This window comes from Hippopotamus amphibius, chromosome 1 (assembly GCF_030028045.1).
Source record: "Hippopotamus amphibius kiboko isolate mHipAmp2 chromosome 1, mHipAmp2.hap2, whole genome shotgun sequence".
NCBI classification, from domain to species: Eukaryota; Metazoa; Chordata; class Mammalia; order Artiodactyla; family Hippopotamidae; genus Hippopotamus; species Hippopotamus amphibius.
In genome coordinates this window covers 212,961,703-212,975,015 of record NC_080186.1, presented here as the reverse complement: position 1 = coordinate 212,975,015, position 13,313 = coordinate 212,961,703, and the positions used below count along the sequence as shown (strand labels likewise).

The window sequence follows — 13,313 nt, the reverse complement described above, 5'->3', positions numbered from 1 at the left end:
GGTATTTAATATTCAAAATCATCCCCTGGGGTGAGTCCTTCAGATGAGTAAGCAGATTCAGAGAGCTTCAGTAACTTGCTCAGCGTGTCACAGCTGGTGGAGCCTAGGTTTAAAATCAGCATTGACTCCATCCTGAACAGCTTCCCATGTGGACAGACCAGAGAGAGCATGGTGCTGGTTCTGTGAGTGGGCTCTGTCAGCTGAGTCAGTCCCACTAAGCCTGCAGCTCACCACCCCCCAGCCCCCCGTGTTCTCACCTTTGCAGTGGTATAACACCTCCTCACAGGGCTGCTGTAAGGAATAGAATGAGACAGTAATCTTCACTGCCATTTTCGAGCTCTTTATCACACAGCAAGCACTAGGCTAGGGGCTTCACAGGCATCGTCTCTTTTAAACTGCACAACAGCCTCACGAATGGCTGCATTTTATGCTGTGCTTAATAAATAGCCATCTTTGGCAAAGGATAGCAGATGCTGTTACTGTTAGTCCTAAGCTTTAAGATATTGTTTTGATGACGATGCTTACTGAATCACTTCAGCGTTTAGTGGGTCATTAAAATTTCTTTTCTTGACCATGAAGACCTTCGGACAGCAGAAACTGAATAGGTAGAGAAGGAACTGTGAAAAATGAAGGTACTCTGCCTCAATATTCGAATGGAATAAAGGTACCTCGTGGAGCAAAAGCAGACAAGATGGCTTTCTGCAGACAGTCTGTGGACAGCAGTATAAGGGGTGTCGCCTTCTGGCTGATAGAAAGGCATCTGTCTAAGCATGCACACAATTCTTACTGTTTTATTTGGTTGGCTGAAATATTCAGCAGAAACAGACTTGCTAGCAGACTTTTTCATGTAAATTAAAGTTTTTCATTTCTGTTGTTAGCTGTGTTTTGTATAAGCAAGATTAGTTTGAGATAAATTCAGTAGACCATGTTGTATGCCCTTTGGGGGGTTGATTAGGTACCTTTTGGACCCTCCCTTCCCAGAAAGGCTGAGAAAGTACTCAGTGCATCAAACTCCGATCTTTCAGGTATGAACTTTAGATCAGCCTAAAACGTATATAGCTGAAAACAAGCACACAAAACTTCTTCCTTTGCCATTTTTATTTTAGGTCATAGTTTTAAACCTTTAAGCTTCTAATCAATAAAAATTGACTTCAAAAGAATTTCAGTTAAAGCTTAATTGCACTTGCAACCTATTCCAAAGAAATATCTAGAGAAAATCTTCAGCTGAGTAGTTAGCAGCTCAGCTGTATACTTATTGTTGTTGTTTTAATGCTAACATTAGGTGCCATGCTGATCATGTCAGGGTTCAACCAGGCTAATAGAACGTCTCTGAACTTGGCAGCCAAACCTTAGTTTAGGGCCTACTTCTCTTCTATAGTGAGATCATAGAACAAACAATTGGTAACAAGGAAATTTAGCAAGATACAAGGTGGATCTCCCAACGTTGTTCAGGAGCCCATTACTTGTCAGTCATCCATGAATTCTCTTAAATCCCTTAGGATCTTCTTTATATTTTTAGCCAGAGGATAGTCCACTCCTAGTATTTTTTTTTTTTTTAATGTATAGACAAGTTCTTTTTTTTATTAACTTATTTATTTTTATTTATTTTGTTTATTGTCTGTGTTGGGTCTTTGTTGCTGCATGAAGGCTTTCTCTAGTTACGGAGAGCAGAGCTGCTCTTCGCTGCAGTGGAGTGGCTTCTCTTGTTGCAGAGCATGGGCTCTAGGTGCGTGGGCTTCAGTAGTTGTGGCACGTGGGCTCAATAGTTGTGGCTCATGGGCTTTAGAGCACAGGCTCAGTAGTTGTGGTGCGTTGGGCTTAGCTGCTCCACCACATGTGGGATCTTCCGGACCAAGGCTCAAACTCGTGTCCCCTGCATTGGCAGGTGGATTCTTAACAACTGTGCCACCAGGGAAGCCCCCACTCCTACTATTTTTTATTCTACAAAATGACCTCTTTGGTGCAAAATTTTCTAGTGACTCTCTAGAAAGTATAAATGGCTATATCCTATACTTACTGACTGATTCAAAGAATTCACTTGGGTTATTGAGGTCAGATTTTACTCTACTGAAACCACATTGGCTTTTATAAATAGGTTATGCTTTCTTATGTGTTGTGGTCTGTACTTTTTATCAGTTCTCTAATTTTAGGCAAGAAGATTCTTCAGTGTAGGTCTCTGGCCTCTTATGAATGAATGCCACGTTGGCAAGCCATTAGTCCTAAGACCCTTTAAAATTAAATATTATTGAATTCATTTTTTTCGAGATTCCATCTTTGAATTTCTTTTGTTTCTTGTAGTTGATATGGTCTTTTCAATCTTTTATATATATACCATATGTACTTTATTGGTTTTGTCCACAAGCCCCAAAATGCAAATTCTGCTTGTAAATAGTGATTGGGTGGGTGAGAGGAGGGGAAGAAAACTTTGAAAAGTATGGGGTGAGTATCTAAAATGATATTTTAGGCAAACTGTTAATTTCCAAGGCAGATTTGGTTATCTTAAAAGAAGTATTCAAGATTCAGTGACTCACTCTATATTTTGAAATATTAAACAAAGCTAAGTTCTGGGTTTTCTCCATGAGTACCTCTTTTTCTACCTGCTCCTTAAATGTTGCTGGTGCCCGTGGTTCTTTCCTGGGGCATTTTTTAGAGTCAGCACTACTTAGGATCTTTTTTGTGGCCATGGCTTCTCCTGTAACTCATGTGCAGATGACTTTGTCACCATCATCTCCCGCAGCTCCAGACTCACACATCCTCTAGCACATCTCTGCCTCAGGAAATGTTCGACATGAGTATGCAAACAAATTGGAAATAAGACATTTCCTTCAGTGAGATAGTAATTTCTTGGAAATGCAGCTCTGCGTGTGTGTGTGTGTGTGTGTGTACATGCGCGTGCAGGTGTGCACACACACTTATAGAACAGCAGATTATTAACCACAAAGGGAACCTGAGAGATCAGTTCCTCTCCTTCTAGTGGATGAACTATTTTGATCAATGATGAAAACATTGTCTCTCTGCAGGAAGCAGTATTATATCATCTTGCCTTTTTGTAAAATCACTTTTTATGAAAGGCAGTCAGATGAAAGCCTTTTCATAAAAGACTTTTTATTAAGGAAATTAAGCATCTTCATGCCTCTGGTCTTGCCTATCTCTGTTTCTGTCTCCACTACCCCCCCAAAAGAAGTATATCTGATTATGTTTTGCTCCCTACTATTTACAGTTCTCACAACACACTAAGGTGTAATTAGTGTGTTAGTAATTTAGTATTAGTAATTTATTTCTGGACCTTTGTAGAGTCTGTTTCACTTTTTCTTTTCTTTTCTTTTTTAATTTTTATAATTTTATTTATTTATTATTTTTTGGGGGTACACCAAGTTCAATCATCTGTTTTTATACCCATATCCCCGTATTCCCTCCCTCCCTCAACTCCCCCCCCACCCTCCCTTGAGTCCCCCCCCAGCCTCCCCGTCCCAGTCCTCTAAGGCATCTTCCATCCTCGAGTTGAACTCCCTTCGCTATACAACTTACCACTGGCTATCTATTTTACAGTTGGTAGTATATATATGTCTGTGCTACTCTCTCGCTTCGTCTCAGCTTCCCCTTCACCACCTCTCCCAAACCTCGAGTTCTCCAGTCCATTCTCTGCATCCGCGTCCTTGTTCTTGTCACTGAGTTCATCAGTACCATTTTTAGATTCCGTATATGTGAGTTAGTATACAACATTTGTCTTTCTCTTTCTGACTTACTTCACTCTGTATGACAGACTCTAGGTCTATCCACCTCATTACATATAGCGCCATCTCATCCCTTTTTATAGCTGAGTAATATTCCATTGTATATATATGCCACATCTTCTTTATCCATTCATTTGTTGATGGGCATTTCGGTTGCTTCCATGTCCTGGCTATTGTAAATCGTGCTGCAATAAACATTATGGTACACGTTTTGTTTCACTTTTTCTAAAGTGGAAACTACTCATTTTTGTCCCCCTCCTGATTTGCTGGCTGCTTCTTCAAAGTTTCCTTTGCTCACTGTTCATCTTCTCTGTATCTTTTAAATGTTGGAGTTCCTGAGGCCTGAACCTTAGGAGCTCAGCTCTCTTCCTTCCCCTATCCTTCCCTCCCCTCCTTTTCTCTCCAGTGAATTTACCAATGCCCATGAACATAAATATCAAAATGTCAATGATTCTCAAATTTGTGTCTTTGGTCCTTACTGTCCTCTATTCTCCAGGCTTATATATTCAACTCAGACTCCTAAACACATAGGTGTGTCACACACATTTCAAACAACGTAGTCAATCCTATTCCTCCTCCTGGTTTCCCTGTTCTAGGAACCAGCCCCTCCACCTAATGAGCTGCTAGAGCCAGAAACCTGGGAGTTACTCTGGACATTTCCTTTTGACAACCACATGCAATCTAATACTAAGTCCTGTTGCTTTTACCTCTAAAATATATCCAGAGTCTGTGCATGTCTTGCCGTCTTGACTGCCATCACCCTGGTCTAAACTGCCATCAACTCTCACTTGGACTTTTGCAGTATCCTCCTAACTGATCTCTTTTGAAATAAAAACTGGTCATGTCACTCCCCTGCCTTAAACTCTCCATTGGCTTTCCATTGTGCTTCAAATAAAATGAAAATTCTTAAACATGGCTCTTCTGTCTGACTCTCCTCTACATTCATGGATTCATTGTCTTCTGATGACGCTGGCTCTCCTTTAGTTCCTTAGCATCCCAGAGCTTTTCTCATCTCGTGGTCTCTGCATTTACTTGTTTCTCTACCTAGAATGTTCTTTCCTTTCTCTTCAGTTTTTACACAAACTCCTTTATTCTCTTTTTTTAATATCTTTTTTTTAACAACTTTTATTGAGATACAGTTAACATACAATAAACTGCATATATTTAGAGTGTATAATTTGGTATCCCAATCTCCCAATTCATCCCCCTCCAACCCTCCCCATTTTCCCCACTTGCTGTCCATATGTTTATTCTCCACATGTGTGTCTCTATTTCTGCCTTGCAAACCGGTTGATCTGTACCATTTTTCTATAGTCCACATATATGTGTTAATATACGATATTTATTTTTCTCTTTCTGACTCACTTCACTCTGTATGACAGTCTCTAGGTCCATCCATGTCTCTACAAATGTCCCAGTTTCATTGCTTTTTACAGCCGAGTAATATTCCATTGTATATATGTACCACATCTTTTTTATCCATTCATCTGTTGATGGACATTTAGTTTGCTTCCATGTCCTGGCTATTGTGAATAGTACTGCAATGAATATTGGATTGCATGTGTCTTTTTGAATTACGGTGTTCTCTGGGTATATGCCCAGCAGTGGGATTGCTGGGTCATATGGTAGTTCTATTTTCAGTTTTGCAAGGAACCTCATACTGTTCTCCATAGTGGCTGTATCAATTTACATTCCCACCAGCAGTGCAAGAGCGTTCCTTTTCTCCACACCCTCTCCAGCATTTACTGTTTGTAGATTTTCTGATGATGCCCATTCTAACCGGTGTGAGGTGATACCTCATTGTAGTTTTGATTTGCATTTCTCTGACAATTAGTGATGTTGAGCATCTTTTCATGTGCCTCTTGGCCATCTATATGTCTTCTTTGGAGAAATGCCTATTTAGGTCTTTTGCCCATTTTTTGTTTGGGTTGTTTGTTTTTTTGATATTGAGCTGCATGAACTGTTTATATATTTTGGAGATTAATCCTTTGTCTGTTGATTCATTTGCAAGTATTTTCTCCCATTCTGAGGGTTGCCTTTTCATCTTGCTTATAGTTTCCTTTGCTGTGCAGAAGCTTGGAAGTTTCATTAGGTCCCACTTAATTATTTTTGTTTTTATTTCCATTACTCTAGGGGATGGATCAAAAAAGATCTTGCTGTTACTTACGTCGCAGAGTGTTCTTCCTATGTTTTCCTCTAGGAGTTTTATAGTGTCTGGCCTTACATTTAGGTCTTAAATCCATTTGGAGTTTATTTTTGTGTATGGTGTTAGGAAGTGTTCTAATTTCGCTCTTTTACGTGTAGCTGACCAATTTTCCCAGCACCGCTTATTGAAGACATTGCCTTTTCTCCATTGTAGATCCTTGCCTCCTTTGTCATAGGTTAGTTGACCATAGTTTATCTCTGGGCTTTCTATCCTGTTGCATTGATCTATATTTCTGTTTTTGTGCCAGTACCATACTGTCTTGATCACTGTAGCCTTGTAGTATAGCCTGAAGTCAGGAAGCCTGATTCCACCAACTCCATCTTTCCTTCTCAAGATTGCTTTGGCTATTCAGGGTCTTTTGCGTTTCCATACAAATCATAAAATTTCTTATTCAAGTTCCGTGAAAAATGCCATTGGTAATTTGATAGGGATTGCATTGAATCTGTAAATTGCTTTGGGTAGTATAGTCATTTTCACAATATTGATTCTTCCAATCCAAGAACATGGTATATCCCTCCATCTGTTTGTGTCATCTTTGATTTCTTTCATTAGTGTCTTATAGTTTTCTGAGTACAGGTCTTTCACCTCCTTGGTTAGGTTTATTCCTAGGTATTTTATTCTTTTTGTTGCAATGGTGAATGGGATTGTTTCCTTAATTTCTCTTTCTGATCTTTCATTGTTAGTGTATAGAAATGCAAGAAATTCCTGCAGCTTTACCAAATTCATTGCTTAGCTCAAGTAGTTTTCTGGTGGCATCTTTAGGATTTTCTATGTATAGTATCATGTCATCTGCGAACAGTGACAGTTTTACTTCTTTTCCAATCTGGATTCCTTTTATTTCTTTTTCTTCTCTGATTGCTGTGGCAAGGACTTCCAAAACTATGTTGAATAGTAGTGGCGAGAGTGGACATCCTTGTTTTGTTCCTGATCTTAGAGGGAATGCTTGCAGTTTTTCACCACCGAGAAGGATGTTTGCTGTGGGTTTGTCATATATGGCCTTTATTATGTTGAGGTAGGTTCCCTCTATGCCCACCTTCTGGAGAGTTTTTATCATAAATGGTGTTGAATTTTGTCAAAAGATTTTTCTGCATCTATTGAGATGATCATGTGGTTTTTATCCTTCAGTTTGTTAATATGGTGTATCACATTGATTTGTGTATATTGAAGAATCCTTGCATGCCAGGGATAAACCCCGCTGGATTGTGGTGTGTGATCCTTTTAATGTGTTATTGGATTCTGTTGGCTAGTATTTTGTTGAGAATTTTTGCATCTAAATTCATCAGTGATATTGGTCTGTAATTTTCTTTTTTTATAGTATCTTTGTCTGGCTTTGGTATCAGGGTGATGATGACCTCATAAAATGAGTTTGGGAGTGTTCCTTCTTCTGCAGTGTTCTGGAAGAGTTTGAGAAGGATGGGTGTTAGCTCTTCCCTAAATATTTGATAAAATTCACCTGTGACTCCATCTGGTCCTGGACTTTTGTTTGTTGGGAGATTTTTAATCACAGTTTCAATTTCATTACTTGTGATTGGTCTGTTCATATTTTCTATTTCTTCCTGATTCAGTCTTGGAAGTTTATATCTTTCTAAGAATCTGTCCATTTCATCCAGGTTGTCCATTTTATTGGCCTATAGTTGCTTATAGTAATCTCTTATGGTGCTTTTTATTTCTGCGGTATCCATTGTAACTTCTTTTGTTTCATTTCTAATGATATTGATTTGAGTCCTCTCCCTCTTTTTCTTAATGAGTCTTGCTAGAGGTTTATCAATTTTATTTATCTTCTCAAAGAACCAGCTTTTAGTTTTATTGATCTTTGCTATTGTTTTCTTTGTTTCTATTTCATTTATCTCTGCTCTCATCTTTATGATGTCTCTCCATCTACTAACTTTGGGTTTTGTTGGCTCTTCTTTCTCTGGTTTCTTTAGATGTAAGGTTAGGTTGTTTATTTGGGATTTTTCTTATTTCTTGAGGTAGGATTGTATTGCTATAAACTTCCCTCTTAGAACTGCCTTTGCTGCATCCCATAGGTTTTGGATTGTTGTGTTTTCATTGTCATTTGTCTCTAGGTATTTTTTGATTTCCTCTTTGATTTCTTCAGTGATCTGTTGGTTATTTAGTAGCATATTGTCTAGCCTCCATGTGTTTATGTTTTTTACTAACTCCTTTATTCTTTAAGTTTTACCTCAAAGTGTTACTTCTTCAGAGAGGTTTTCTCTGACCTCCTAATCTAAATTATGTTTTTCATGTTATTCTTGGATAGTGTACAGGACTTATTAGGATTAATATTTGTTTATCAGTGTTTATATCCATCTGTCTCACTCAACTGTGTTTCATTTATAACAAGCATTTGATAAGTATTTTTCCGCTGTGCTTATTTCTCTACATTTGCACTTTTTAAACAAAGTATATGTTATTAATGTAAAATATGCTTAATGTAAAATTTGTCTTAATTATTTTTATGTGCACATGTCATTAAGTACATTGCATTCATTAAGTACATTTTAAGTATATTAAATTCATTAGTATTGTTGTGTAGCCATCACCACAGTCCATCTTCAGAGCTCTTTTCATCTTGCAAAATGGAAAGTCAGTACATATTCATGAATAACTTCTCATTACTCCTTTTTCCTGAACTCTGGCAAACACTATTACTTTTTGTCTCCATGAATTTGACTATTCTAGGTAGCTCATATAAGTGGAATAACACAAGGTTTGTGTTTTTGTGACTATCTTAGCACTTAGCATATCTTGGAAGTTCATTCATGTTGCAGCATATATCAGTATTCCTTTTTTTCAGTTGAGGTATAGTTGTATAGTTGATTTACAACATTATCACTATGTTGTATACCTGAAACTTATATAATATTGTAAAACATAGTGATTGAATATTTTTATAGTTTATACTCAATTTAAATTTATTACAAAATAATAGCTATAATTCCCTGTTTGTACAATATATCCTTGTTGTTATTCTCTACAGAGTTTGTATCTCTTAATCTCATACCCCTATCTTGCCGCTCCCCTTTCCCTCCCCCGCCGTAACCACTAGTTTGTTCTTTATATCTGTGAAGTCTGTTTTTGTTTTGTTATATACATTCGTTTTATTTTTTAGATTTCACCTATGAGTGATAGAATAGAGTATTTGTCTTTCTCTTTCTGACTTATTTCACTAACATAATACTCTTTAGGTCCATCCACATTCTTGTAAATGGCAGAATCTCATTCTTTTTATGGCTAATATTCCATTGTATAAATATACCACATCTTCTTTATCAGTTCATCTATTGATGGACACTTAGGTTACTTCCATATCTTGGCTGTTGTAAATAATGCTGCTGTGCACATTGGGGTGTGTGTATCTTTTTGAATTAATGTTTTGTTTTGTTTTTTCCGCTTCAGATTTATACCCAGCAGGAGAATTGCTGCAGCATACGGTATTCTATTTTTAGTTTTTTGAGAAACCCCCATGCTCTTTTCCATAGTAGCTGTACCAGTTTACAGTCTTACCAATATTAGGGCTCCCTTTCTCCATATCCTATTCAACATTTGTTATTTGTAGACTTTTTGATGATAGTGATTTTGACAGGTGTGATTTGCGTTTTTCTTATAATTAGCGATATTAAGCATCTTTTCATGTGCCTGTTGCCCATCTGTATATCTTCTTTGGAAAAATGTCTGTTCAGGTCTTTTGCCCATTTTGTAATCTGGTTGTTCATTTTTTTTGACATTGAGTTGTATGAGCTGTTTCAGGTCTTACATTTAAGTCTTTAATCCATTTTATTTTTTTATTTTATCTTTTTTTTGTGTGTGTGTACATTTTTTTTGTTTGTTTAATCCATTTTGACTTTATTTTTGTGTATGATGTGAGAGAATATTCTGATTTCATTGATTTACATATAACTTCAGTTTTCCCAGCACCACTTACTGAAGAGACTTTTGTCCACTGTACATTCTTGCCTTCTTTGTCATAGATTAATTGACCATAGGTGTATAGGTTTGTTTCTGGGCTCTCTATTCTGTTCCATGGATCCATGCATCTGCTTTTGTGCCAGTATCATACTGTTTTGATTACAGTGACTTTGTAATATAGTCTGGTAAGTATTTATTGAATGGATAATGAAAAGAGTGACTCATTAAAGACCTAATTCAGATTCTCTTTTAAGAAACCCTCCTTTTCTCCTTCCTCCTGCTCTAGAAAATTCTCTCCTCTCATTTTTGTCCTGCTTCTTACTCCTCCACCCCAAACACACACACAGAATACACTGGGGGCTCATAGTGCTTTGAATATAGTAGATGATTAAGAAATTGTGAACAAATGAATCCATTTGAAAATCTTAGGGTTCTCAGTAGGGTTTGAAAATAAAGGCAACCCTATGTAAGGAAAGTTTATTTTTTTAAGAAAAACTTCGTGATTTTAAAAGAACCTTAAAAGCAGTTTTGTTTCATGTGATTCCTTGTTTTAGTGCCACAGAATTGGTTCTGAGCAATCATTTCTTGCCTTTTAGTGGAATAATTTCTTGTTCAGGTATGAAAACATTGTACTTAACAGTGGAAGAAATGGTGTGGCAACATCTTGCGTTCTTGTTAAACCCCTAGTGGAATTAGAGTAGATAGACGTTGATCAGAGAAAGTCATGTGACTTAGTAAGGAAGCCAGGCTGGGTGACACGAAGGGACTGTCATCCACCTGAGGCATAGTGAGTTTAAAGTATCATGTAAGAAGTTCTAGCTCATAACTCTAAACACTGAGTCAGAATTTATTTGCTTAGAAATATTTAGGGTCAGCATAATTTTCATTTGGCTCGTAAACACCATACCTATAGAATCTGAATTACACAATGAGTGATTTAGACAGTGTATAGTTTACTATGGCTGCCAAAACAAAGTGCCACAAATTGGGTGGTTTCAACAGCATAAATTTATCTCACAGTTCTGGAGGCTAGAAGTCCAAGATCAAGGTGTCAGTGGGCCTGTGAGGGAGAGTCTTTGCAGTGTCTCTCTCCCGGTTTCTGGTGGTTTGTTGGCAGTCTTTGGTGTTACTTGGCTTGGAGATGTGTTGTCTTTTATCTCAGGCTTTATGTTCACATAGTATTCTCCCTGTGTGCATTTCTCTTCATGTGGCATTCTTTTAATAAGAATATAGTCAAATTGGATTAGGGGCCTACCCTATTCTAGTATGACCTCATCTTAACTAATTACACCTCCAATAACCCTATTTCCAAGTAAGGTCACATTCTAAGGCACTGGGGGTTAGGTCTTCAACATATATGTTTTGGGAACACAGTTCAACCCATAACAGGCTCAGTTATTTCATATCTTCCCTCCTCTTGGCACAGGCAGATCAAATGTACTCATATCCGGAATGGAAACAAGTGTTTTGATTATCATTTAAATGTATGACACATTTATTCAACATCTGAAGTGAGTTTGTAAAGAACATTGAATTTTGTAAATTGCAACCATTCTGCAATTTTGTGCCTGTGGTACAGTACTCTGAAAAATCTTTCATCTCCCTTACCTTTGAAAAACATTCTGGATTGTATCTGTCCAGGTGAAGGTATTTATGTGAAATGTTAGATTGATTTTAGGGATGAAAAGGAAACATTTATATTTTTTTAAAAAAGAAAGGGAAATGTTTTGGTAGAAAGGAGCAGACCTCGAAATCCAAGAGTTGAGGAAGAAGGAGTAGCCAAGGTGGGATGAGGGAAGAGCTGAGGCTCGAGAGGTGAGGTCTGTGCATCTGTAAACGAGTCTCTATGTGCGGGAAGTGGGAGATGAAAACTCAGTAAGATCGTGTGAGTGGAAAGAAAATGGCAGCGAGGGAAGCCAGTGTCTAACTGTGCTGCATCTTTCATGTGTGTGATCTCTGTTCTTTCAACTATCCTCAGAGCTGGTTATTCCTTCTATTTTATAGATGAGAAAAACGGACACTCAGGTTCATTATCCAAGATCATCCAGCAAGGCACGTAGGGGCAAAACTGAAAGCACAATTTCGGAGTTAATGAGACACTGAGCTTCTGATTCCCACATTCAGTTGTGTCCCTTGGGTCAAGTTATGAATTTTTGTACGCCTCAGTTTCTTTACCTATAAAATGGGAATTGCATTATCTACCCCATAATGGTGTTGTGAAGACCAAATGAGATGCTATATATAAAGGATTAGTGTGGTTTCTGGCACCAGTTATGCAGTCAAGAAGGTAGCTGTGGGCTTTATAATACCAAAAAATTGGAAGCTGCCTAGTTACTAGTAGCGGAATGGAAAAATAGTTGTCTGGTCATACATTAGACTATTATATGGCAGTTAAAATGAATGACTCAAGTCTACATGTTTCAACCTGGATAAATGTCATAAAAACAATGTTATAAAAGAATACATAGAGCATGATAACCATTTACCTAAGTTTTGTAACACATTTGTGTTGTTTAGGGCTGCAGACATAAGTGGTAGAAATATAAAAACAGGAAGGAGAAAGGGTATTTACGAACATCAGGAAAATGGTTACTTCTGGAAAGGAAGGAAAGGGAAAGAAATACAGGTGAGGTAGTGTTTTATGTGTGTTTGTAATCTTTTATATTTACAAAGTAAATAATATAGAGAATATAATACATATACATATATACATATATGAATTTCTAAAATTGTACTGCTACCACACCTTCACCACCATCCTACTGAGGTGAAAGTGAGATTCAAACCAAAGCCCATCTGTCTGGAAAACCCATATTAGACTTGAGAGCATCTGTTTTCCACCACATCTTGTTTTAGAAAGATGGGAAGACCTGGCTGGGGGCTTCCAGTGGTGACAAGAAGGAGGCCATGTTGTCAGTTGTCCAGTATCTGTCCTGGTCATTTCTCCTGAATCTGGTACTTGCCTGTGTTTTATCTTTTGCCTGTAGCTATAGTCAGGATTGTGAGAATTTGCAAGGACCACTTGGTGAGTAGGTAGAGCCTTTGTGTGAGTCCCTTCTCAGAATGACGCAACCATTAGCAGTTGAGCACTGTCATTGTATGAGGTTGGGCTTAGATCACAGCTTTTCTCTTTTATTTAATGCTTTAACTTGACTAATTCCTGGGACTTTAGGAAGCTCAACTTTCTGTTCTGACTGACCAAGTGCACAAAGCAGTTAGTAATGTAAGGTAGTTATTTTAAATTTTATATTATTTAATACCAATGACAAGACAGTGTTCCTACTCTCAAGGAGTTTCTAATCTAATTTCGTCAAGGTGTAGTCTTCTAGTGAGGAGAGGGAGATGCAAGTGATGGAAACTTTTATACCTAAATAAAATGCTTGCTACTCACTATATAGCCCAACAACACAATTAGAATAAATGAAGAATACTTTTATAATTCAAATTATGTTTTTAGAAAACGG

At 37.5% G+C, this 13,313-nt stretch overlaps 1 protein-coding gene across 3 annotated transcripts in view; it reads left to right on the top strand.

Moving 5' to 3' along the window:
* Window positions 1-13,313, top strand: part of MSH3 (mutS homolog 3) — a 178,482-nt gene that overhangs the window by 59,543 nt on the left and 105,626 nt on the right. The gene's annotated exons all lie outside the window — the stretch shown is intronic.